A 26,804-nucleotide genomic window follows, 5' to 3' on the forward strand; every position below is an offset into this window, starting at 1 on the left:
AGACTGACACAACCTAACTGCAGAGGTCTTGGCCTTGGACCTCCTACCCTTTCTGTAACCTGTGTCTGTCTGTTTGCCCACCCCCTTTACCCTCTTGATAAAGAAGAGACTCTGAGGCTTGAGAAGTCACCCATTTCCTTGCATTGTGGTCGCGCAGGCCAGTGAGCCTGCATGTGGAACACATGGGCAGTGTCTGGCACACAGAAGGGGCTCAGGTACGGCTGTAACCAGGCATCCATGACCAGCAAGGTTCAAACTTCTCTTCCACTCCTGCCCCTGACAGATGCCCTCCTCCCGACGGGCAGGCAGAAACGAGGGTCAGGGAGGCACTCCTCCTCAACTTTCGTTTTTCCTCTTTTGGACCCCGGCTCCTCTGCTCATTCCCTGTGACACTCTGCCTCCTTGGGCCTCAGCTGCCCCATCTGAAAAATGGGTACAGCCAGATCTTCTGCTTTACTGCACCGTCGTGGGGGCTCAGGAAGCTAAGCAGTTTGTAAATGCTCCATGCTGCTGTTGCAGTGGCTTTGATTCCTGCAATTTACCCATCATTGACCTTGTCATTGACCTTGCCACTCAGTGTTTCAGTTCCCTCATCTGTAAAATGGGAATAACAATGCCCCCTGCCTCCACACGGAAGGGATTGGGAATAATGCCTGGGGTGGAGCGAGCACTAAGTACAACACAGTTACTATGAGCAGTAGAGAGGAGGGGGCCATGGGGAGCAGTCTGGAAAGGAGGGTGCTGGTCTGCGCAGGTTCCCAGTGGTTCTTCCCGGACACACACCCCACCGCCCCTCCCCCAACGCCCACCCCGGCCTCTGCAGCCTTTCCTTAAAGCTGTAGCGAATGAATGAGCCCGCGCTGGCTCACCCAGGGCTGCTGAGGAGTCACTTGGAGAATCGCCAAATGGGTGGCCGGTCTAGCCTAACCAGCCTGAGACTTCGTCCTCCTCACCGCACCCTGCCCCCTCTCCCCAGCCGGGTCTCCCAGCCCCGCTGCTTCTTAAAGGCACTTTGGTCCCACTCCCAGCCCTGCCCCTGCCACCTGGGAGCCAGACTCTGATAATCCTTCTTAGTGGCTAAAAATATCCCCAGATTGGGGAAGAGAGAGAGAGAGCGTGAGAGAGCAGGGCTTTGTGCTGACACGTGGAGGGGGCAATGAGCACAGGATCCCTGTCGCTCCCCTGGACCCCCAAAGGCCCCAGCACTGCCCAGCACAGCAGGGCTGTGCACAAAGGTTGGTTTTATTTTAAATCTAGCTGGAAGTGTAGGACTTGCCCGGGGTTGTGAAAGAAGGAAATCAATTCATACGCCAGATGTCTGGGTTGCCCAGGGAAGAACAGACACACACATGCACACTCACCCGGCCCCTGCAGCCTCGCCTGCTGCCCGGGGTCACCTGACTCCTTCGGCTGGAGGCCCAGGCAGGGAACACATGATGGACTAAGTGGGGGTTATTTGTAGATAACCACAGCCGCCCCTGCACTGGGCCCTGGCTCCTCCACTCTGGCCTCTCTGAGCAGGGTCCCTGCGGGGTGCTAATGACCAGAGATGCAGCCAGTCCAGGAGAAACCACCTTCAAGGACCCTAAGGAGGGCCCCAAGTCCAGGGCTCTGCCTCAACTCGGCCCCTCATATTTAGACACACTCCTGCCCTCCACACTCTGGCCCTGTTAGTATCCCCACCCCACCCCCACCTCCCCCACACTAGCTCAATTTACTGTAATGGCTGCTTGGTGGGATTCCAATTCATCAAGCTCATTCCTGCTTCAGGCCTTTGCATGTGCTGTCCTCCCACACAACCTCTGTCTCATCATTCACATCTCAGTTCAGAATTACCTCCTCAGGAAGCCTTCTCAGATCACTACCAAAGAAGCCACCATATTATACCATCTTCTTACCCTATTTCGTTGCTTCAGCCCCCTCCCCCCACTTGATCTGTTTTCTTATTCACTTGTTTGTCTGCCTCATCCCAAGACATAAGCCTCAGGAAGGCAAGAATGTTGTTTAGTCACTGCTGTATCCTCAGGGCCCAGGACGATGGTAAGTACCAACTAAACGTTTGCTAAGTGGATGAAAAAGCAGGTAGAACAGACACATGGCCAGGTGGGTGGATGGGAGGACTCTGGCTCAGGTGGTCAAACTTTCTAGGAAAAGAAACCACCTGCTTTATTGGGCAAGGTTAGCTTGATCCCCATGGTGTAGGTCCACTGCCTCCTTGTTTCAGAACCGGGAAGCCAGAGGCTCAAAGCAAGGAGCAGCTGGACGCAGGTCACGCAGCCAACAAGGGAGTGAGTCGGAGCTAGAAGCTCTCCAGGATGGGGAGGGAGTTGCTCTGCCCACCAGTGAGCTCAGGGCTCACAGGCCTGTCTCTGCCTATCAAGGTTTCCCAGGGAACAAGGTCCTACACCACCACCACCCCTAAGCTGTCCCCGAGCCTTTTCAGGGCCCCAGAAGCTCACACAGGATTGAACTTTGCTTTCTTAACATCTATACCACCCCCCAACCCTGTCCCGGGCAGACTAAGGGGTCTGGGTGAGCCAGGCCATGTCCCCCAGAATCCGCAGCCCACTGGCCACCCCTCCTCACCACAGCCTACACCGCCACCCCTTGGTGATGCAGCCCCCTACTGCCCCCCAGTAAAGCAACCAACAGTGGGGCCACGAGGGTTGCTTTGCAGCTGCCTGGGGGCTGACAGTGGGGTCCCCGACCTCCTGGAATCTGCTCCCTCCCTCCTATAACTCCTGCACTACCCCACACCCAGGTGCTAGGGTTCCCAAGAGCATCTCCCAGCAGTCCAGGCCTTTACATAGGTGGTGCCTTTTTCCGGAAGTGCCCACACCCCCTTCACTGGGCCAGTTAAGACCTGGGTCAGATTCAATTCGCTCCTTAAGAGGCCTTTTCTACCCCTCCCACCCTAAGGAAGCAGAGCTCCCTCCCTAGCCCTGCCCCACCCCACCCTAGGTCTTTCTTCAAAGCTTCTGTTCAGCCCTGGCTGGCCCCAGGGAGCTTAGAGAGCTGAGTCTCTCCCACTACCAGACAGGGAGGGTCAGACCAGGAAGAGATCTCTGGGGTCCCCAGCATCACCTAGTGTGCGTGTGTGTTGGGGGTTCGGTCAGGGAGGTTTCAAGAAGGACTGAGGGAGGAGAGGGGAGCAGGTCTCTGGAAGTTTGAGGAGGGAAATGAGCAGGCCCAGCCCCAGAGGCAAGCGGGGGTGAGGCAGCAGGATCTGATAGGTTACCTGCACAGGACTGGGAGGGATAAAGTGTACAGATGGGAGTGTAAGGGGAGCTTGGGCTATTACAGTTGAAAAAAAAAAAGAACAAAAACAAAACCAACACGACTTTATTGAACGACATGCAGAAACCATGCATGTCTAAAGTGTGTGATTCAATGCATTTGACATATGTACCTACTGGTGGAAATCATCACCTCAATCAAGATAATGAACATATATATCCATCACTCCCCCATATTTCCTTATGTCCCTTTGGACTTCCCCCCTCTCTCCCTTCCAGTGAGAGCTGGAAGCAACCTGGATGTCCAATGCTGGGGAGCAGAAACCTCAGGATTCCATACTATGAAATATTACATAAGTGTTTAAAAGAAGGAGAAGATAGGGCTTCCCTGGTGGCGCAGTGGTTGAGAGTCCACCTGTCGATGCAGGGGACGCGGGTTCGTGCCCCGGTCCGGGAAGATCCCACATGCTGCGGAGCGGCTGGGCCCGTGAGCCATGGCCGCTGAGCCTGCGCGTCCGGAGCCTGTGCTCCCCAACGGGAGAGGCCACGACAGTGAGAGGCCCGCATACCGCAAAAAAAAAAAAAAGGAGAAGATACAATACAGATAAATCTGGAGGACATGATGCTCAGTGAAATAAACCAGTCTCAAAAAGATACTGTCTGATTCCACTTATAGGAGGTCCCTAGAGGAGTCAAATTTATAGAGACAGGAAGTAGAATGATGGGTGCCAGAGGCTGGGGGAGGGGGTGAGGAGTTAAGTGTTTAATGGGGAGAGAGTTTCTGTTTGGGGAATATGAAAAAGTCGTGGAGATTGGTTACACCACAATGTGAATATACTTAACAATACTGAACTGTGCACTTAAAAATGGTCCAGATGATAAACTTTTTGTTATATGTGTTTTACCACAATTAAAAATTTTTTTCAATTAAGAAAATATCAAGTTGGGACGAGGGGAGGAGGAAAAGCTCTATGTTCACGGACTTGGGAGGATCACTGAGTGGAAAAAAATGAAAGCAAAATGCAGACAGACACTAATGGCCTCATATGTAACTCATGTAAATGGAAAACCACCAGAAGAGTTCTGTCTTTGGTAATAGCGGAGTTAGCTGCATCAGAACCGCCCTCTCAGAGATAACAATGATAAACTCCGGACTACATACTAAAAAACTACCTGAAAGCTCTGGTGCTGTCATATGGTATCCATTAGCCACATGTGGCCATTTAAAGTTCAATTAATTAAAATTAAATACGATTTAAAATTCTGTTCTTCAGTTGTATCAGCAACATTTCTACACTCAATAGTCACGTGTGGCTTGTGGCTACCATATTGGGTGCTATTGGTGTCGATATGGAACACTTCCATCATTGCAGAAAATTCTACTGGGCAGTACTGCTCTAGAGAGTGACCAAAGATAGGTAGAAGTTGGAGGGGAGTCTATACCTGGCATAAGGGAACAGCACGGGACGAGCTTCCCATTTTTCACTGTTATTTACCGGAAATAGAAACTAGATTGAAAAATGAGAAGACAGAGCCCAAAGAGACCACAACAGTTCAACAATGGAGTAGAACATGCAGGAAAGGAAAAAGCCAAAAAAAGAAAAAAAAAAAAGAGTCCAAATTCTATCCAAAAATGCTGTGCAAGTCTCTTGCTAACCCTTAAACCATGTGCAAGGCAGACTCCCACCAGCCCGGCTAAAGCTAAAAGTAAGATAACACCTGCCTCTCACTACAGGAAAACAGACTTTGGAACTTGAGTCCAGCCAGTTTAATTGCCTATGAAAAAAAAAGAATCAATGTTCCTCAGAGGAGCACAAGAGAATCCAGAGTGTCTACAATTTATCTTTCACAATGTCCAGCATACAATCCAATCCAAAATTACTTGACATGTGAAGAAACAGGAACACATGACCCATACTCAAGAAAGAAGGAGATTAATGGGGACTGACCTTGAGGTGACCCAGATGTTGGAATGAGCAGATAAGGACTTTGAAGCAGCTATTATAAATATACTCAAGGGGGCTTCCCTGGTGGTGCAGTGGTTGAGAGTCCGCCTGCCGATGCAGGGGACACGGGTTCATGCCCCGGTCCGGGGAGATCCCACATGCCGCGGAGCGGCTGGGCCCGTGAGCCATGGCCGCTGAGCCTGCGCGTCCGGAGCCTGTGCTCCGCAACGGGAGAGGCCACAACAGTGAGGGACCCGCGTACCGCAAAAAAAAAAAAAAAAAAAAAAAGCAGAAATTATAAAAATGCACCAAATGGGGATTCTAAAACTGAAAAATACAATATTTGAAGTAAAAAATTCACCGTGGACTCAGCCATGAAAAAGAATGAAATTTTGCCATTTGCAACAACATGGATGGACTTGGAGGGTATTGTGCTTAGTGAAGTAAGTCACACAAAGACAAATGCTCTATGATATCACTTATATGTAAAACCTAAGAAACAAAATAAGCTAGTGAATATAACACAAAAGAAACAGACTCACAGATACAGAGAACAAACTAGTGGTTACCAGTGGGGAGAGGGAAGGGGGGAGGGGCAAGACAGGGGTAGGGGATTAATAGGTACAAACTACTATATATAAAATAAATAAGCTACAACGATATATTGTACAACACAGGGAACATAGCCAGTATTTTATAATAAGAATAAATGGAGTATAACCTTTAAAAGTTGTGAATCACTATGTTGTACACCTTAAATATACAATATTGTACATCAACTATACCTTAAGAACTATATAAATAAAATGCAATATACATGGTGCAAGGGCAAACAAAGAAGGAAGCATTATTTATCCAGAGAAAAAGGAAAAAAAATTGTTTCCCACTGTGGGGTTGATAGTTGATTGGAGATTGTAGAAGACAGAGCTAACTAGTTTGGAGAGAGATAAAAGAAAATACCAAACAGAAGAGAGAAGAAAAAGGGGCTCAGAGGGGGCACTTCCGGCTGGCAAGCAGCCCCCCATTCCCGGTTCACCATTTATGAAACTAATTCCCAGTCAAGGTCAGCCCCCAAGATGCTGCTGCTACCCACCTTCCAGGGTGGAGGGAACTGTGGGCTCCAGGTTGCACTCTGACGGCATCCCACCTCTGCCCAAACTGGTCTAACACCTGCCCTACTTCTCCCACCAGCTGGCTGCTGGGCCCCTCTGCTGCCCCCAGATGACAGCATTCATGGAGGCGGTCTCAGGTAGAATGAAGTAGGAGCAAAAGCCAAACTGCTTCCTGGGACAGCAGGCCTTGTTCACACCCATAGCAGCGACTGCTCCACACACCGGTGTTGGTACCACCCCAGGTGTTGCCAAAGACGCTAGCTCCAGGAAGGCCCCGCGCCAACTGCCCCAAGCGCCCACCTCCCTGCGCTCCAGGGGAGATGCGGTTACTGTCCCCATGGCACGGATGGACTGACTTATCATCCCAGGGTCACACGGTTGGTAAACGGCCAGGCTGCACGTGAACTTAGCTCAATACCAGCCAGCGTTCTAGATGAACATGGGCTCACGGAACCTCAGCCCAGCAGTGGCAGCCTACGCATTCTTGGAAAACGGGACCTGCTGCCTTTATGCCTGTGATTCTCCCCATCTCTGCTTCGCTACTTTGGACTTTGCCTGGGTCGCCGGTGACCGCCCCCTGGCCCAGGCCAATCCCAGTGGTCAACTCTCTGTCCGTGGATTCCTGACCTCCTAGTAGTATGTCTGCCCCCCTGTCTGGCTCTCCTAACAACCGTGGCAGCCTGCCTAACCTAATGCAAGATGTTTTTCTTCTCCTTTGGCCCTAAATGATGCCAGTCCTGTACCCTCTCATACCAGCTTTTCTCCCTGGGAAATCTCACCCACCCGGAAGCCACAATCGGTGTGCCTGTGCTCTGGTTTTCCAGATTCCTGCAGCTGCCAGGTTTCTCCCCCGATGCCAAACCGGCTAACCCAACACTGCCTGGCTACACTTTGCCCAGATGTATCACACTCAAGTTATCCTCCACCCTGAGCACGCTTCTTGGCTAAGATCCCACCATGCACCCAGTCTTCGGGGACAGGAATCTGGGAGTCATCCCAATCCCTCCTCACCACCCCCCATCACCCTGGACACTCAGCTACTCACCAGGTCCCACAATTGCATCCATCTCCCCCATAACAATCAAGCGAGTCCCCCCTTCTCTGCTCGATTCCCGCTGACGAGGCCCCGTCTCTCATCTCAATCATTGTGGCCATCTCTGCCCTGGTCTCTCTGCCTCCGGGTTTTGCCCAGGCTGCCTCCCTCCATCCACATCTCCTTCCCCGAAAGAGAAAGCCAGCGTTGGAGAGGGCGCAGAGAAAAGGGAACCCTCCTACGCTGTCGGTGGGCATGTGAATTGGTGCAGCCACTATGGAGACCAGGTAGGGAGGTTCCTCAAAAAACTAAACATAGAGCTGCCATATGACCCAGCAATCCCACTCCTGGGCATTTATCTGGACAAAACTCTAATTCAAAAAGATACATGCACCCCTATGTTCATAGCAGCACTATTCACAATAGCCAAGACATGGAAGCAACCTAAGTGTCCATCGACAGATGAGTGGATAAAGAAGATGCCGCACATATATACAATGGAATATTACTCAGCCATAAAAAAGAATGAAACACTGCCATTTGCAGCAACGTGGATGGCCCTTAGATTATCACACTAAGTGAAGTCAGACAAAGACAAATATTTTATGATATCACTTATGTGTGGAATCTAAAAAAAATGATACAGATGAAACTTATTTACAAAACAGAAACAGACACATGCATAGAAAACAAATTTAGTTACCAAAGGGGGAAGGGGTGGGGGGGGGTATAAATCAGGAGTTTGAACTTAGCAGATACAAACTACTATATATAGATAAACAACAAAGACCTACTGTATAGCACAGGAAACTACATTCAATATCTTGCAATAAACTATAATGGAAAAAAAAAAGAGAAAGAGAAAGCCAGCTTCTCAGCATCACGTGCAGACAGTGGCCATAAAACAAACACGAGGAAAAGAAGATGACATTCGGTCCTGGCTGGTACTGAACTCTGGTGAGCCTGCCAGCCCAGGTCTGAGCCCTCCTTGTTCAAGGGAAAGTTGACAAGTGCCTGTCACCTGAGCCTTAAAGACACAGGGGCAGCAATGGGAGCCTTGGGCCTCGATGTCCACAGAAGGGGGTGATTCTCCTGTGAACAACCCCGGCACGTGGGCTGTCCTTGGGATTTCAGATTAGCGAAGTTCTGCCCCCAAGAGGTCACCAGTGGCTGGCGTCTGAGAGGTGATGGGGGCTGGGAAGCACAGCTGGGTAGGGGTGTCTTCAGGGGGTGGGGCTAGAGCATGTTGGGGTGGGCAGCCTGATCTGGGAACTACTGGCTTGGGCAGGAATTTGGGGACACACAGCCCAGGGGTGGGACAGGACCAGAAGATCTTTTTAGGCAAATTCTGCATGGGGGACTCGGAGAAGGCATCATTTTAGAAGGAAGAGTGGTGAGGATGGATGGGGAGAGGGCGTGGCCTCAAGAGCTGGGAGCCCCAGTACCCCCTGACTTGACATACAGCTGAACAGGGGCCTGCAGACCTGTCAGGGTCCCAGAGGACAGAGGCTAACCGTGAACTTCAGAGTAAGCCAGCCTGGGAGGATCTGCTCCTGGCGGGTGGCCTCAGGCTAGCAGCGCCTTCACTGAAGGAGTTATCACCCCAGTGCCTGCCTGCCCACCTAGGTAGGGCGGGGAGCCAAGCAGGGCACGTGTGAGATGGCTCATCAGGGGTGGCGCAGGGAAAGGTTCCCAGGGGGAGTCTGTCCGTGGCCCTTTAAGAACCAGGGGTGTTAAAAAAAAAAAAAAGAAGAACCAGGGGTGTTTGTGTAACTGGGGACTAAGCACTTCCTCTTTCCCATCCATCACTCTCTCAGCAACCCCACAGAGGCTCACTCTACAGGCCTGTCCCTCCCCAGCCCTGGAGAGGGGGCCCACGTGGGGGGCACCCCTCCGTCTGCGCCTGGCACTCATCACCAAGGTCTTTGTGATCTGGCCCTGCCCACGCCCCCTCTACCCTGCTGACCTCCTGCAGCTACCAGACTCCCTGGTTCTCAGCCTAGTGTCCATGGCCTGATTCCCAGGGTCTGTTCACATCTCAGAAACATCGCTGTAATGCAGTACCCAGATGCCTAATTTTTTCTTTTTTTTTTTTTTGGCCATGCTGCTCAGCTTGCAGGATCGAAGTTCCCCGACCAGGGATCGAACCCAGGCCCTCGGGAGTGAAAGTGTGGAGTCCCAACCACCGGACCGGCAGGGAACTGCCAATGCAATAGCTTTTGTCTAGGCTGTTTCCTCCACCTGGATCACTATTCACCTTCCCCTAACCTTTCAAGTAAGCAGCTTGCCTGTCACTGCTTCCAGGAAGTCTTCCAGGACTGCCAGGCTGGGTCAGAGAGCCTGTGGTCCCTCTGTTTGGCCCAGGTTATTCTGCATTGTAACTGCCCAGGGATGTGTCTGTCTCCCCAGTGGAGAGAGGGATCTGGAGGGGAGGCAATCAACAAATTCCACTTCCTGTGGGTGTCCACCACCAGCTCCAACTCAGGCCTCGAGCTCAAAAATTACCTCCTCAGGGCAGCCAAGTTAAATCAGCATGGGTAAGGCAGTGGAGAATGTCTAGGCAAAATACAAACAAATGCTGGTAACATTTACAAAGGGGAGTAATCAGAGAATATTTCAGTAATCAGAGAGAGACAGCTAGCCTCTGTTTCTCTGTAAAGAACTACTCTGAATGAAAGCCATGGCTGCAGTGATGGTTTCTAAATATTCTGTGACCAATCTCTAGGTAATGTATGAGCAAGCCTTGTATGCAAATGCCTCATGTCCTTTTTATTTTTTTATACATTTATTTATTTTATTTATTTGCTTTTGGCTGAGTTGGGTCTTCGCTGCTGCTCGCGGGCTTTCTCTAGCTGCAGCGAGTGGGGGCTACTCTTCATTGTGGTGTGCGGGCTTCTCATTGCGGTGGCTTCTCTTGTTGCGGAGCACGGGCTCTAGGCACGTGGGCTTCAGTAGTTGTGGCTCGTGGGCTCTAGAGCGCAGGCTCAGTAGTTGTGGCGCACGGGCTTAGTTGCTCCGCGGCATGTGGGATCTTCCCGGACCAGGGCTCGAACCCATGTCCCCTGCACTGGCCACCACTGTGCCACCAGGGAAGCCGTCTCGTGTCCTTTTTAGACTTCCCAAGGTCCGAAGTCATGACTTTTCAGCGAATTCCAAAATTTCAGTTGGTTCATCTCAGAGTCCTGGCTGAATGCTGTCATAGGTTGAAACAGGTTGAAACAGGCAAGCATCTGCAGCCTATTTGGCTAGCAGAAGTCACCGCAAGCATCTGCCTAATTCTTTCAACTCAAGCACCGAGACTTTCATGCTGTACCCCTGGAAAAGATCCTGAAAATCCTTAACCCTCAGAGTCAACTTCACCGAAGCCAGGACCCACAACTCAGGTTTGCTCCCTGGGCTCTTCATACAGGCTCTGAGGTCAAATAAATGCATCCTATTCCATAAACTGCAACATGTCTATAGAGTCACGTGAATTTGGTTGTATAAAAAAGGCGACCATTTCAGAATTCAGAGTCACTACTTTGCCAGTGAGAAGAACAACGTTAGAGGAAGCAGACACCTGAGAGACAGCCTGATACCTCCTCCAAGAACTGCCTTAAAATCTGTGGCCCAGGGACTTGCCTGGTGGTGCAGTGGTTAAGAATCTGCCTGCCCATGCAGTGGACATGGGTTCGAGCCCTGGTCCGGGAAGATCCCACATGCCACGGAGCAACTAAGCCCGCGAGCCACAACTACTGAGCCCGTGTGCCACAGCTACCGAAGCCCGTGCGCTTAGAGCCCGTGCTCCACAACAAGAGAAGCCACCGCAAGAAGAAGCCCATGCACGGCAACAAAGAGTAGCCCCCACTCGCCGCAACTAGAGAAAGCCTGCGCGCAGCAACAAAGACCCAAGCAACCAAAAATAAATAAATAAATTTATTTATTTAAAAAAAAAAAGAGAGATGAGGGAGGAGGCCGTGGGGACAGAGCATTCTAAGAAGCGGGAACAGCCTGTGCAAAGGCCCTGAGGCAGGACCAAGCCTGGTTGATTCAAGGCATAGAAGATGAGGCCCCTGGGGCTGGAACAGAGCGGGGAGTGAAGAGAGGTGAGGGCAGGGAGGTGACAACCTTATATTTAGACCTGCCCTAGCCAACAGCTCAGATGGAGAAATGACACCCAGAGGCTGACATTTCCAGAGCTCGTCCTGCTTGCTCTCCCCTCCCGTCACTGCCCTTGTCCCCTGCCATCTCCCGATAGGTTAGCCTTGATCCAGCTGTGGCCCCATCACTCCTGCCAGGATCACGGTCAAAGCTGAGCCAAGAGGACTTCCCTGGCAAGTCCAGTGGTTAAGACTCGGCGCTCCCAAAGCAGCGGGCACGGGTTCGATCCCTGGTTGGGGAACTAAGATCCCGCATGCCGTGGGCAGTGCAGCCTAAAAAAAAAAAAAAATGCTGAGCCAGGGCCAAAGGGAGGTGCCCTTAGGTGCACCCATCCCCAATTTGGAGGGGGTCGGGGAACGGTCCAGGCCACAGCGTCTGGGCTCCACAGAACCACTGATCTAGGTGCCGGCACCCAAGTGTCCGAATTCCCTCTGTAAAGCCTTTGAAACTGGAGGGGTTTGGTGCATACCTGGATGAGGGGGGGTGGGTGGGAAGGGTGAGCAGGCCCAGGTGACCAGGTCCTTGTCCACGGGCGTGGGGGGTGGGATGAGGAGGGATGCTGAGTCTTTTCTCCTACACCTGGAAGGGGAGTGACAGCAGGCTGGTGGAGGGGGCCATCCTCAAAACACACCTGCTCTGGTTTCTGCTGCTCATCTTCAAGGCCCAGCCAGGCCCCTGCCTACCATCTCTGGTCACCTCCCTGAGAACATCCTGCCCCAACACCCAGCTCTGGGCTCTGCACCTCCTCCGCCTCCCTGGCCCCCTTCTCTGTCTCCATCAGCACCCTCTCCCTGGCTACTTCCTTCCATTCCCTCCAGCCCCTCCAGGGATTCTCCCAGGTCAGCTGAGCCCCCCGCCACGTGCAGGAGGAAGGGGAGAAGCTTTGCCCACCAGGAAAGGGCTGGCCTCCTCTTCCTTCCTCCTGCCAGCCTCCTCCGCCTTCAGGGTGCACTGACCACTCCACACAGGGGACAACACACCAAAGCAACACCCCTGCAAACCGCATAGCAGTGGGGCCCAACAACCTTGCACCCCTCAAGCAAGGGCCCAACCAGGGTCTGCAATTGTTGGATTGAGGGGCCCTGAGGACCCTCAGTCTCTTCATCTGCCCCTCTCCTCACTCTCCCCATGGCTCACTCTGCTCCAGCCACAGTGGCCTCTCGGCTATACCTCCAACATACCAGGCCAGGTCGTGCCTCAGGACCTTTGCACATGATAGTCCCTCTGCCTGAAATGCTCTTCCTCCAGATGTCCACCTGGCTGGCTCCTTCTCATCCTTCAGGTTTCTTCCCTCTCCCGGCTGCCCCCCTCCCAGAACGTCAGCTCCATCCATGAGGTGTGGGTGGGGGGGGCGGCAGGGAAGCTTCATTTTGTTCACTGCTAGTTCCCAGTGCCTCCCAGCACAGGTGCTTCAGAAGTACGTGCTGAATGAATCAATGACAGGGTGGGAGGGAGCTGGGGCCAAGCACAGGGTAGTGGGGGGGATCCTCAGGGGGTCGCTGGCAGGGGCCTGACCCCTCCTTGGATACAGTCATGGGGCCCTGAAGCAAAATATGGTTTGGGGAGCCTAGGAGGAAGCGGGGAGAGAGGTGAGATCCTGCTGGTTCAGTGTGGAGAACTGGTGCGACAGGATCATATTAACAAAGGTACAAAGGCCAGATTGACGGAGGAGAAAGGCCTCCTCTGTGTCAATCTGGTCAGAGCCAGGCTGGGTCTGAGGGGCCGATTCACGGATAGCAAAAAGAAGCCCAGTCTGAATGGCTTGGGCATTGGGGAAGGAACGGCAACCAAATAAGGGAGTAAGACCCCTGCCATGGGGAGAAATTATTCAAGCAGGGGATTCAGAGACTGATCTCATCTTCCACTTTGAAGCCCTTGCTCCCTTGGCTTCTGGTTTGCCACCCACTCCTGGTTTCTTTCCTTCCACCCTCTCTCCAATCCATCCCACCAGGGCGGGGATGTCTCCCAAGCTCTAGCCCCCCCGCCCCCCGCAACCTGGTCTCCACCTGGGTGTCTAGCGGCATCACAATTTCCAGATGCTGGGAAATAGACTGCTGACTTGCGCCTGAACCTGCTTAGCCATCAGTGGCTATTCCATCCCCACCCCATCCTCAACTTCAAGTCTATCCAGGATGCACCCACTTCTCTCATCCACACCTCCACCTGGTCCAGCCTCGTCAGGGTCTGGACCAGTGCAGTCACTCCCATGCCGAGTTCCTGGCTCCTGCCTGCAGCTCCTCCCATGCATGCTGTGGTGCTTCCCCTCCACATCTTTGTTCACTGGTCTCTCTGCCCATGAACTTTTAAAAATCCTTAGTAACCTGGCAGATGGTCACCTCCTACAAGAAGGCTTCCCGCACCCTTCCAGAGGCTGAATCAGGTCACTTCTCGGGGCTCCCCTTGCTTCCACCCGGGCATCCCCTCTGCTTTCACAGGTGCTTATTACCAGCCGGACACCTCTCAGGTGATGACTGCTATTATTCCCATGTTATAGGTAAAGAAATTGAACCAGGAGGTGAAGTCACTAGCCTGAGAGCACTACATTCAAACCGGCAGGACAAGGTCAGAGGCAGCTTCCAGACAGCCGGAAAGGGGAAACCCTGTGGTACCCAGATAAGAGAAGAGCGTGCCGCCTGGTGCCTGCTTTGCTGTGGGCATCCCAGGGGTGGTGGGAGGAGTGAGCCCTAGCCAGCTCCCCACGGCCAGCTACACTCATCCCAGCGGCTCCTGTGCCCAGTGACCACGTCACACCAGGCGCTCGGCCAACTGAACACTTTACACGCCTAACTCACTCAGTCTGCAGACTGTGGGTTCTGGAGGTGGACGCCCTTATGCCTTCCTCCCATTTCTCAGAGCAGGAAATGGAGGCTCACCGGGCCCAGAACTCCCACCAGTGCTGCAGCCCTCCTCCATCCCCCGAGGCATAAGGCTGGCCCTGGGATTGGCCAAGCCCTTTCCTATTTCATAGCCGAGACTTCCATTGATCAGAACAACACTCCCAGATACAGGTACTATTGACCCATTTTATAGATGGGAAAACTGAAGTCCAGAAAACTTTCTCTGGGGCCCCAAGGCCAATTCAATGACCAAGGCTCCCAGCTGGGAGTAGGTGAGCTGGGAGGGCAGGCAAGGAAGGTCCCAACTGCCTCCTCCCTGCAGCCTGGCTGGGCCTACAGGGACCCAGCTGCGCTGAGTGAGGCTCTGGGCACTCCCACCACTGTCAAGTTTATTCACAGCAGCTCCTTCTGGAAGGGGGCTGAGTTGAGGCTAGGGACTTGGGGTGGGGTCGGGGGGCTTCAAAGACAACACTACCCTCCAGAATTTCTATTTCAGGTGGCCCCATACAACAGATCCAGGTTGCCCCCTTGCACTCAGTCACGTTGGACTTGGCCTGGGTTCAGAGTCAGGTCCTCAGGCACCTTCCCCCTCAGGTGGTATCTCACAGGTTTTGGAAATCGGACTCAGTCACAACAGCTTCACACCCTCAGATGTGTTTCTCCCTCAGTTTTCCTATCCTTCCACACTCCCAGCTGCCGGTGCCAGAAATCTCTTCCATGCACTTTCCTTCCTGCCCCACTTCTGAGCAGGCAGGGAATACAGGCAGTGTTCTTCTGACAAAAAGAACCCAAATTCACCCACTTTCCATCCCCCCCTTCCTGTCCGGTCCAAACCAGCAGCCTCCTCCAGGGTTTCCTCCGGTCTCTTTTGGCCACAGCAGCTGCTGGGTCTTCTTAAGACACAAGTGGATCCGGTCACTCACTTTGTTCTAAGCCTACGTGGTCACCACAGACTTGAGAACGGAATCCACATCCGCCTCTTATCTTCGTGGCCCCGGGGGCCAACCTCCTCTCACCTCGGATCCCCAGCAAACTGCACTTCAGCCACGCTGGCCTCTTTTCCGCTCAGCAAGCACACCAGCCTGGGCCCTGCCTCAGAATCTTTTGCTGTTTTCTGGGCCTAAAAACCCCTCGCTGGCTGGTCCCCTCAGGCCCGGATGACACCTTCTCCGAGAATGCCTCCCTGACCCTAACCCATCTCCCAGATGTGTTGTCTTCCCGCACTTAGCACGGCTGGAATGATCTGTGTCTGTTTCCGCGGGTCCCAGCCGTCTACGCGGCCGCGCTGCGGGCTCCGAGGCCACGGCCCCGGCTGCATCCCCAGACCTGGCACGTCGGTGGCACCCCTTAGGTATGGATTCTCTGGTGACGGACCGACACCCCCCGTCGCGGTCCTCGCGTTCACACATCCGGATTCCCCCGCGTCACCGTGCTAGGCTCGTCCCCACTCCGGCCCGCCCGTTACGCAGCCCCGTCCTCGGGCGCTCCCGGCGCCCGGGCCCCCGGGGGAGCTGGGCTCTATCGGGGAGGCGGCCTGGGCCTGGGACCAGATGGGAAGCCCCGAGAGGCCGTCCCGGGCGAGTTGATGGGGGACTGCATGCGTCTGGGGGCCGCCGCGGGCGCCATGGCCTTGGAGGCGGGGCCGGAGCTCTCCGCGAGAGTGGCGTTCCGGTCCGCGTTCGGGGCGCAGGGGGTTCGCTTACCTGGGGGCTCAGGCTGCCGGGAGCACCAGGGGCCGGCGGCGGGGCGGGAGAGAGCGCGCCTGGCGCAGATGCAGAGGAGAAGGAGACGCGTACCGCCCGCACGACGCAGCCGGACTCTGCTCCGGGCACCGCCTCGGCCGGGGGCGGGGAAGCAGGCTTTAGGGGAGCGCGGGGCGGGATCGAGGGCGGGGCCTGGAGGGCGGGGCCGGGGCGGGGACCGGTTGAGCCCAGCGGGGCGCGGGGTCCTAACGGAGCTCGGCCCCTTCCGTGCGACTAGGCCGCTTCCTGGGCCCCCTGCCTGCGCTACAGGGCCCCGCCTCCAGCCCCGCCCGCCCCCACCCCCGCAACCGAGGCGCGCCTTGGGGGAATCCAGCCGCAGGTTTCTTGCCTGTGCTTTATCTCTTGCCTTTGAACCTGGCACCATCCGCTGAGCTCTCTGGAGGAATCCAGCCGCAGGTTTCTTTCCTGTGCTTTATCTCTTGCCTTTGAACCTACCACCATCCGCTGAGCGCTCAGTCAGCCCCGGTTTCTCTTCCGTTCGCTGCAGGTCCTCCCCAGCCCCCTCCCGGGTCCCCTCTTCTGGCGCGGCTCTGATCCAACCGCGCATCTGCCAACACACCACGGACGCCCTGATCCGCCCGAGCGCACCGCTGGTCGTTGTGGCGGAGGCCCGGACTCCGCCCCAGGCCTCAGAGGCCACCCCCGGTGCCCCAAGTCTGGGGACCTGTCCCAGCTTTCAGGTCAAGCTGGTCCAATTCGTGGTTCATGGGTCCAACCTCAGAGTTGGGAACCCAAGGAACCACCCTGGGAGTTGGGAGGCGTGGAGGGCAGCTGGGCAAAGGGTGCGGTTCGGTGGGGGGGCAGGGGTCAGGCTGCAGAGCTGGGACGATAAGGCTGGGAGATAGGCCGGAGTGGGGGGTGGCAAAGCCCCAGGCTCCCTCTGGTCGGGGGGAACAGAAGGTGATTCCAGCGCACAGGGGCGGGGAGTCTGGGCGAGCCATGAACGCAGGACAATCCCGCATCAGGCAGAGGTGGTCTGTGAGCATCTGAGCAGCACCTAAGGGACTCGTGGTCCAGCTGTCGCCAGTTGAAGGGAAGGGGGTTCCAGAGCCGCTGGCCAACCCCACGTCGTCTGGGCACGTGGCTTCACCTTTGGACAATGTCTCTCCCTGAAGCAGACCCAGGGCAAGGTGGGGGAAGCCCGGGCTTTTTTTGGCTAGGCAAGTTGCTTCACATCTTTGAGATTTGATTTCCACACATAGAAAGGGGGAGGGCAGCAGAGACCTCTGCTGCAAGTGTGGATGAAGCTGTCCGTCTTGATCCAGTTTGCCAGTGTTTGCACTTGCTGTTCCCTCTGCTGGGCTATTCCTTCTCTTTTCAAATGTGTGCGTCCTTCTCGCTCAGCTGTCAGCCTGGCCCTCAGAACCCCTCTGTCCACATTCACCCTTTTATTTTCTTCCCGGCCCTCCAAGAGCTCCTTTGCACATAGGGAAAAGGCAGATGATAAAGCCTCTTTTCTCAGCGTTGCGACTAGGACTGTGGTATACGGCGCCTTGCACCTGGGGGTGCTCAGAACGTGGCAGCCATCTGGATTAATAGTGACACCAGAGACATGGTGGAATGGGGTGGTCCAGACCCCAGAGGAGAAGCAGGAGATTCCTGGAGATGTGGAGGGGAGGCCCTCAATAGAGGATTTGGGTGGGCCGGGGTCAGGGAGAGATTTCAGGTGGGAGGTACTGCATGGGCAAAGGTGGGGAGGCTGGAGGAAGGGCTCAGCCTGGCAGGAAGAGATGCAGGCCGAACCTTCTGCAGATGGGCTGCTTCTGGGCTACTCCATGCCCTTCTGGCCCCACCCCCCAGCCCACTCCATCTGTGTGCATGGAGTGTTCAGGGCAGGCTTCCAGGAGGAGATGACATCTGTAACCTGAGAGATGAGTGGGTGGGGGATTTAGCTGAGTTAGGGTCCAACGGTGAGTCATGAGAGGACAGTAGGGCAGGACCAGTCACTAAAGGCCCTCCAGGGTTCTCTGGGGAGAGGCACAATCAGATTTAAAATGAGACGGCAGCAGGAGTGGCTGGGTTGTGGTCTGGGAGTTGCAGACAGGAGTGAAGGGAGGAACTCTGGAGGGATTAAGTGGTAAAATCGCCAGGGTTTGTGGGAATCAGAGGAGCCAGGGCCTGGTTGTGGGGAGTGGAGAGATGGAGCCATTTCTAAGCTGGTGAGTCCAATGTAGGGTGTCTGGGTGGTGGGAAGGGGGACCCTAGGGAGGCAGGGGGAGCCCCTTGCGTCCTCCTCCCCTCCACACCTTCATACCCTCTGTGCTTGAGTGTGGGACAGGAAAGTAGGACTGGGGAAGCTGATAAGCCCTGATCCAGGTAATAAGCTGAGGGCTTCTTTGTCCCTTCTGCACCCCCTAGTCAGATGGCTGGTCCCAAGCACGTTGGCCTTTTCCAGACCCCGGGGCCATCATGGTCAGGACTGGAGGCTGGACCCTGGACCTTGGACGATGGGCCCTGTGCTAGGTGGAATAATGATGCCCACACATCCTAACCCCTGGAACCTGTGAATATGTGACCTTACAAGGCAAAAGGCACTTTGCATGCGTGATTAAGTTAAAGGATCTGGAGATGGGGGGGGGGGAATGATCCAATGTCATCACAAGGGTCTTTATAAGAGAGAGGGAGGAGAGTCAGAGAAAGACAGATTGGAAGATGCTATACTGTTGATTTTGAACATGGCTGATGGGACCACGAGCCAATGGATGCAGGCAGCCTCTAGAAACCGGAAAAGTCCAGGAAACAGATTCTCACCAAGAGCTTCCAGAAGGAATCCAGCCCTGCTGACACCTTGATTTTAGCCCAGTGAGACCCATTTTTGTTCTGACCTCCAGAACTATCAGGTAAAATGTGTACTGTTTTAAGCCACCATGTTGTGATGATTTGTTACTGTAGCAATAGGAGACTCAGACAGAGCCCCAACCTCCCATCCAGAGACCTGCTTGCACTGTCAGACCCCCTCCTATCTTGACGCAGTTTCCAAATCAGCATCCTGAGGACCCATCCAGGTCAGACCCACAACCCCTGCTATGTGTCCCCATCACCCACTCCTTGGGACCCTTTGCCCCCTCTAGTGGTCTCAGGGGCCGCTGCTCCCCTGTTCTGGTGGGGTACGGACTGAAGTCCCAGATGTCTCTCTGTCTGTCACTGCCTCTCCGTGCCCTGGAGTGTCCACCCTAGTGACTCTCACTCCAGCCCCTCACACTGGGCAGGTGTCTGCTGTCTCAGGCCCGTGGCTGGACAGAGGCCCTCAATTCAGGCAGCTCTGAGCCCACATTTGTGCTGTGTGACCTCGGGTATATGACACAGCCTCTCTGAACCCCGTGGCATCCTCTTCTATGGAATGGAAGATAACCAGGCCAACTGGGGTAGGGGGATCCTACGGGAACCACTCTCTCCGTATTTCCTCCCATTCCAAATGGCTTGAGTCAGGGCTGGGGGACGGGATGGGATGGGGGAGGATGGGGGACAGGAGAGGCCTTTGCACTGGCTGTTCCCTCTGCTGAAATACTCTTCCTGTGTGTCCATGTGGCCTTTTGGTTCTTAATCAAACCCACCCTGTGCCACCTAGAACATGGCCCGGCCTACAGTGGTGCTTCATAAATGTTCATTAAAGGCAGAGAGGATGGAGGGAGACAAGGCAAGAAGTGGAGTTTGCCTGAGAAAAGGCTTAGAAAGAGCGCTTGCTGGGTGTGCCTGTCTGGATGTGTCTGTGTGTCTCTATGTCCATCTAAATCTCTGTGTGTTTCTCTGTGTTTTCTTGTGTATCTGGGAGTGTATGTGTATGTCTGTCTCTGTGTGTCTCTGTGTATTTGTCTGGGTGTGTCTCTAGGTGTGTGTGTGTCCATCTGTGTGTCAGTCCGTCTTTGGGGGTGTCTGTGTGTCCATTGTCTGTCTAGGTTTCTGTGGGTGCCTGTGTACATGCATCTGAGCAGGGACAGACCGCAGCCTTAGCTTCCCCTGCCCAGCAGGTGCTGGATCTCACCCTCTTCCCCCCCAGAACAGCGTCCAGCTCCTCTCTAATCCCACTGCTTCCCCTCTACCCCCACCCCAGTGCCCTCCTGGCTCCATGCCTGTGTCCTCACCTGCCCAGAGTAGGTGCTCAGAGCACCCAGCTTCCCTCTGCCACCAGTCTAGCCCTCTCTCAGCTCCCGGAGCCCCAGAGGCTATAACCGGGTTTGAGTTCCACGGTCAGGTTGATGCCAGGCGCTGTGCTGAGAGGTTTACAGAAATGAACCTATGCAGCCATGTCCGTGAAGCAAGTGCAATGAAAATTCCCATTTCACAGATGAGGACTCGAGCCCAGAGGGGTGCAGGAAGCTGCCCTAGGCCACACAGCCACGGGGAGGAGTTGTCTTGGAAGCCAGTTCCTTCAGATCTCTTATTCTCTGTCAGCTTTCTTTCCCTTTGCTGGGTGGGTGGGGGCACAGAGGACCCTCATCTTCCTTCCCTCAGACTCTCCACTCACCCATTCCCCCAGGGCTGGTTCTCTCCTTCCCCCTTCATCTCTGTCCCTGGGGAGGTCAGGGCTGGCCTGGCCCACCGTCGGTGAGACAAGGGAAAGGACCCCCGTACCTATTGCGTGTGCAGCACTCACCACTCACGCTTACCTTCCGGCTCACAGGAAGCCCTGGTTCCTGACTCCTGCCCGGTGCTCCGACACCCTGAGAGCATCTGAGAAGCCTGCCATTTCCCCTCATCCTCACCTGCACGCCCGCAAGGTCTGTGCGATTCAGCAGATAAAAACCTCTGAGCCCTGAGGTACTGGGACCAACCACCTGGTGCCTGGACTCAAACCAGGATGGTCCCGAGGAAAACGTGGTTGTTGATCATCCTTCTGGGAGGGGAGATGATTTGCCCGCGGTGACGTAGCCAGGATGGGAGCCCTCATGCCGATACCCACCGATCGAAGACACCATCCCCTCTCTTAGATTTGATTAGGAGGAACTCGGGAGTCCTATTTTATTTTATTTCATTTATTTTTTGGCTGCGCCGCTCGGCTTGCGGGGTCCCGAGCAGGGATCGAACTCGGGCCCTGGGCAGTGACAGCCTGGAGCCCTAACCACTGGACCTCCAGGGGATTCCCAGGAGTACTATTTTAAAAGCGTTTTTCAAATAGGAGATGACAATCTCTGATTAGAACGTTTCCGCTTTGGAACAGTAAATATCTACCATTCAAAAGCTGCCCAAGGGGCTTCCCTGGTGGTGCAGTGGTTGAGAGTCCGCCTGCCGATGTAGGGGACACGGGTTCGTGACCCGGTCCGGGAAGATCCCACATGCCGCGGAGCGGCTGGATCCGCGAGCCATGGCCGCTGAGCCTGCGCGTCCGGAGCCTGTGCTCCGCAACGGAAGAGGCCGCAGCAGTGAGAGGCCCGCGTACCGCAAAAAAAAAAAAAAAAAAGCTGCCCAAGGCTTTCCTATAACAGTCAAATTTCTCCCACCATGTTTGTCTCCCAGGCCCCCAGCAGCTCAATTCATGGGTTCAGCTTCCTGAAAGAGTCTCTGTGTAGAAATGAACATCTTCTTTTCTTTTCTTTCTCTATTTTGAAAGAATAACTTGCACCTTATTCATTCTTTTGCATCTTGATATTTTCAAATGGATGTTAAAATAGACGTAACATAAAATGTACGATTTTAACCACGTCGAGTGTCCAGTTCAGTGGCATTAAGCGCATTTACTTTGTTGTACAGCATCCCCACCATCCGTCTCCAGAACTTTTCATCTTCCCAAACTGAAACTCTGTCCCCATTAAACACTCTCCCCATCCCCCTCCCCCAGCCTCTGGCCCCCACCATCTACTTTCTGTCTCCATGGATCTGACTCCTCTAGGGACCTCCTAGAAGTGGAATCAGACAGTATTTGTCCTTTGGTGTCTGGCTTACTTCACTGAGCATCATGTTCTCAAGGTTCATCCGGGCTGTTCCATTGCACGGATGGACCGCATTTTGTTTATCCACTCATCTGTTGATGGACACTGGGGTTGCTTCCACCTTTTGGCTGTTGTAAAGTATGCTGCTATGAACATGGGTGTACAACTATCTCATTGAGTGTCTGCTTTCAATTCCTTTGGGTATAGACCCAGAAGAGGAATTGCTGGGTCACATGGTAACTCTATGTGAACTTTTTTTTTTTTTTTTTTTTTGCACTATGCGGGCCTCTCACTGTTGTGGCCTCTCCCATTGCGGAGCACAGGCTCCGGACGCGCAGGCTCAGCGGCCATGGCTCACGGGCCCAGCCGCTCCGCGGCATGTGGGATCTTCCCGGACCGGGGCTCGAACCCGTATCCCCTGCATCGGCAGGCGGACTCTCAACCACTGCGCCACCAGGGAAGCCCTATGTGAACTTTTTGAGGCACCTGAATCTTGTTTTTTAATTTAATACTTTTAGGAGTGCTTTGATACCCATACATAAAGAAGTCTCTTTTTTGTTGCTGTTGTTTTTGTTTTTTGGAAAGGGGGAGTGAGGGTTTTGTTTTATTCTTATTACGTAACAGCCTTAGAGATATAATTCACATGCTATCCAATTCCTCAGTTTACACTCTTCAAGTCAAGGGTTTTTACTGCAGCCACAGAGCTGGGCAGCTCTCACCACGTTTTTTTTTTAAGGGAACAAGTCCCCTATCCACGGACAAGAAGTTTGCTTCTAATCTAGGTAACGGTGTAATGAGTAACCTGGTGCAGAGGTGATGTTGAGTCAGGGTGAGTAGATCACCATAAGTTCCTAGGAGTAGAATTGCTAGTCAGGGCGTGTGGGAGGGTAGAATTTTGACAGCTGTTGTAGCAAGGCTCCCACCCTCCACAGTGGCAGAACTACCGGACTTTGCTAATCTGAGAGGTTAAAAATCTTGCAGTTCTAATTTGCGTTTTTATTATTTGGGGTGAGGCTGCGCATCCTCTCGGTCTTTAAAAGGTGGATCTCTAGATTCTTTTCCTGGAAAAAATTTTTTTCTTTAGTTTTGTTTTGTTTTAGTTAGAGAGGCTTTAAAACTTATGATAAAATACATCTGGAAACTCTTTTTAATATTAAGGAAATGACTTATTCTCTGATATGAGCTGTAATAGCCACACTCACCCCAGTTGCATTTTTTTAAATTTACTTTATTGAAATGTAGTTGATTTACAATGTTGTATTAATTTCTGCTTTACAGCAAAGTGATTCAGTTATACGTATATATACATTCTTTTTCATATTCTTTTCCATTACGGTTTATCACAGGATATTGAATGTAGTTCCCTGTGCTATACAGTAGGACCTTGTTGTTTATCCTTCTCTATGTATTAGTTTGCATCTGCTAATCCCAAACTCCCAATCCATCCCTCCCCACCGCCTTGGAAACCACAAGTCTATTCTCTATGTCTGTGAGTCTGTTTCTGTTCCATAGATAAGTTCATTTGAGTCATATTTTAGATTCCACATATAAGTGATATCATATAATATTTGTCTTTCTCTGTCTGACTTACTTCACTTACTATGAGAATCTCTAGGTCCATCCATGTGTGGCAAATGGCATTATTTCATTCTCTTTTATGGCTGAGTAGCATTCTATTATAAATATTTCTGTACCCCCCGAGTTGTATTTTTACCTTGTTTATAATGTTTTCTCCCCACAAGTCTATTTGGATTTTAGGAAGTTGGACTTATCCACCTTTTTCTTTTGCGGTTTTTTTTTTTTTTTTTTTTTTTTGCGGTACGCAGACCTCTCACTGTCGTGGCATCTCCCGTTGCAGAGCACAGGCTCCGGACGCGCAGGCTCAGCGGCCATGGCTCATGGGCCCAGCCGCTCCGCGGCATGTGGGATCTTCCCGGACCGGGGCACGAACTCATGTTCCCTGCATCGGCAGGCGGACTCTCAGCCACTGCGCCACCAGGGAAACCCTCTTTTGCGGTTTTTATGTTTAATTTATTTTTCTTAGAAAGGCCTTACAGGGAATTCCCTGCAGTCCAGTGGTTAGGACTCAGCACTTTCACTGCCAAGGACCTGGGTTCAGTCCCCGGTCGGGGAACTAAGATCCCACGTGCCTTGCAGCACAGCCAAAAAAAAAAAAAGCCTTACCTACTCTCAAATTATTATTTTAAAAAAGTCCCCATGTGTTTTCTTCATAGTGCTTTTATGATCTGATTTTTCCCATGTAAAACTTTGATCCATCAGGAATTTATGTTGAGGCGTGGTGTGAAGTAGGGATCCAGGTTTGTGTTCCCGGTTGTCCCAAGAGCACTTGCATCATCCATCTTTTTAGATGCAGTTTTGGGGAGATCCCTAGAGCTGTCACATCTTCAAGGAGGATAGTTTTGAAATATGGGGAGACATTAGAATTGTCACAATATGAAAACTGTTTCCTACTAAATTGATAATTTAGGAAATTGGTCCCCACTCAAACCTCCAAGTTTTTTCCCAGAACTGAGCCACACCCATGGGACATGACTTTTTGGGGGGATGGGGTGGGAATCAGTCATTCTCTGCTTGTGGGATATTATAAACATTCCACAAAAACACAATGCTAACACACTGCAAGTCGATCGCAAAATGATATGACAAATCTTGCAACCTGGTGAGATTCCAATCAGTAGACAGAAGAGGCTATAGAGAGGGACCAAAAACGCTGATAAGTCATTGACAAAGAAAGACTTGGTGGTCAGTCCAAGACATAATTAAACATGGAGAAGGGGGCCATTGGCAAAGGCAGGATTGGTTGCTCCAGGGAGCGTGACTCAAATGCAAAATGAATCAGACCCTGAGACCTGTGTGTGGTTTGCCTGGGGCTGTGGTAACACACTATCATGAACTGGTTGGCTTAAAGATAGAAACATATTCTCTCATAGTTCTGAAAGTTCAAAATCCAAAAATCAAGGGACTTCCCTGGGGGTCCAGTGGTTAGGACTCTGTGCTTCCACTGCAGGGGACATGGGTTCAATCCCCGGTCAGGGAGCTAAGATCCTGCAAGCCTCACAGTGCGGCTAAAACAAACAAACAAACAGACAAAATCAAGGTGTTGGCAGGGACACGCTTCCTCCAAAGGCTCTAGGGAAGAATCTTTCCTCCCTCTGCCTAGTTTCTGGTGGCTGCCGGCACTCCTAGGCGTTCCTCAGCTTGCAGCAGCATCGCTCGTTTCTGCCTGTCTTCACTTCTCTGTGTGTGTGTTTTGCTCTCTCCAAATTTCTCTTATAAGTACACCAGTCATTGGCTTTAGGGCCCACTCTACCCCAAGATGACCTCATCGTACCTTGATTACATCTGCAAAGACTCTATTTCCAGGGACTTCCCTGGTGGTGCATTAGTTAGGACTCTGAGCTCCTGATGCAGGGGGCCCAGGTTTGATTCCTGATCAGGGAACTAGACCTCACATGCATGCCGCAACTAAGAGTTTGCATACCACAACTAAGGCGCCCACGAGCCGCAACTAAGACCCAACGCAACCAAAGAAATAAATAAATATCTTTTTAAAAGACCCTATTTCCAAATAAGGTCACATTCACAGGTACTGGAGGTTAAGATTTCAGCCTATCTTTTGAGGGGGGGACACAATTCAACTCACCATACCCTCCCACTTTTTATGTTTTGTTTTCTTTGTGTGTGTGTGTGTCTGTCTGTCCCCCAAAATGACTCTTTCCAGAATGCTATTGGAAGATTACATGTGAATTATTAAATACAAATTCATGGGAGGGAATGCCCCACCCTCCATAAAAAAGCACCCTATGAATTTGTTTCAAGAGTTACCTGTAGTTTCAGTTATAACCCACATCTTGTTCACTATAAAGTGAATGAATTCCTTGTCATAATTTGGACTCTGTTTTGAAAGTTATGGTTCGTTCCAATCAACCCTTTTATTTCCTCGCTCTGGGGTTTTGATGCCAGTGTTAATTGCAGGGTCTTTCCTCTGGGGCCTGTGAGCTCAAGCTTATGAGGAGACCCCTTGGTGATTCCAGGTCAACGTGGTGGGGGTGTGTGTGTGTGTGTGTGTGGCGGGGGTGAGAACAGGATGTCCAGGATGTGGCTAGGAGGTCGAGATAACCTTCCCAAGGACTGAATGTCCCTCAGCTGAAGGGACAGGTGGGCAGGGATGCAGAGGGCTGGGCAAGAGGGGGTTGCACTGAAAACAAAAGCCCAGTGTGACCCAAGGGGACAGCCTGGGGGAGGCTGTCCACTCAGGCCTAGGGGCCCTGGGGCTCAGACTTCCTGGAGCCACAGTCGGTTTTCATAGGAGGGCATCATGCTCTGATTAGCAATCTGGAGGGTCACGGGGCTCAGCATGGGCAGTGCACGGAGAGAACAGAGTGAAAGGGGCCTGTTTTCTGAGAGGAGGGTGTCTGGATACTGGAGGGACTGGGGAAAGGAAAGAGAGAGGGGTGGGAGGGAGATTGCAGGACAGGCTTTGACTGTGCACCTGGCACGATGTCCCTCTGTGGCCTGGTAGCCAGCTGGGTGTCCCTGAGTGGGGAGTGCAGGACACCAGCAGGTTGGGAGGGAAGGGGCTGGATTGGACAGGAGATGTCCAGGTGTCCGTGGGAGGCATGCACTGGAGATTCCTTGTGTCTGTCTGCGTGTCCCTAGTGTCAGCCCAGGGTAGAGCTGTGGGGTGGTAGGAGGCCCCGTGGCTGCCCGCCTCCATGGACGAGGGCAAGAGGAGGGGGGATGGGCCCCCAAACGGCAGGGACCGCCCTCAGCACCCAGGCAAGGGAGGCCGCTGTGCAACTTTGCTGGACAGATGGGGCTGAAGGTCAGCAGGTGAAGGATTAATTCA

The 26,804-nt window shown here is 52.9% G+C and overlaps 1 protein-coding gene across 2 annotated transcripts in view; it reads right to left on the reverse strand.

Moving 5' to 3' along the window:
* CERS4 (ceramide synthase 4) overlaps positions 1–16,165 on the reverse strand; it is a 32,065-nt gene extending 15,900 nt beyond the window's left edge. For both annotated transcript variants that reach the window (XR_004526055.2, XM_033854454.2), the window contains exon 1: positions 16,008–16,165. The gene's annotated coding sequence lies outside the window, so the exon portion shown is untranslated. The remainder of the gene's footprint in view (positions 1–16,007) is intronic.
* Between the last annotated feature and the right edge of the window lie 10,639 nt (positions 16,166–26,804).

Source organism: Tursiops truncatus, chromosome 3 (assembly GCF_011762595.2).
Source record: "Tursiops truncatus isolate mTurTru1 chromosome 3, mTurTru1.mat.Y, whole genome shotgun sequence".
Lineage (NCBI taxonomy): Eukaryota > Metazoa > Chordata > Mammalia > Artiodactyla > Delphinidae > Tursiops > Tursiops truncatus.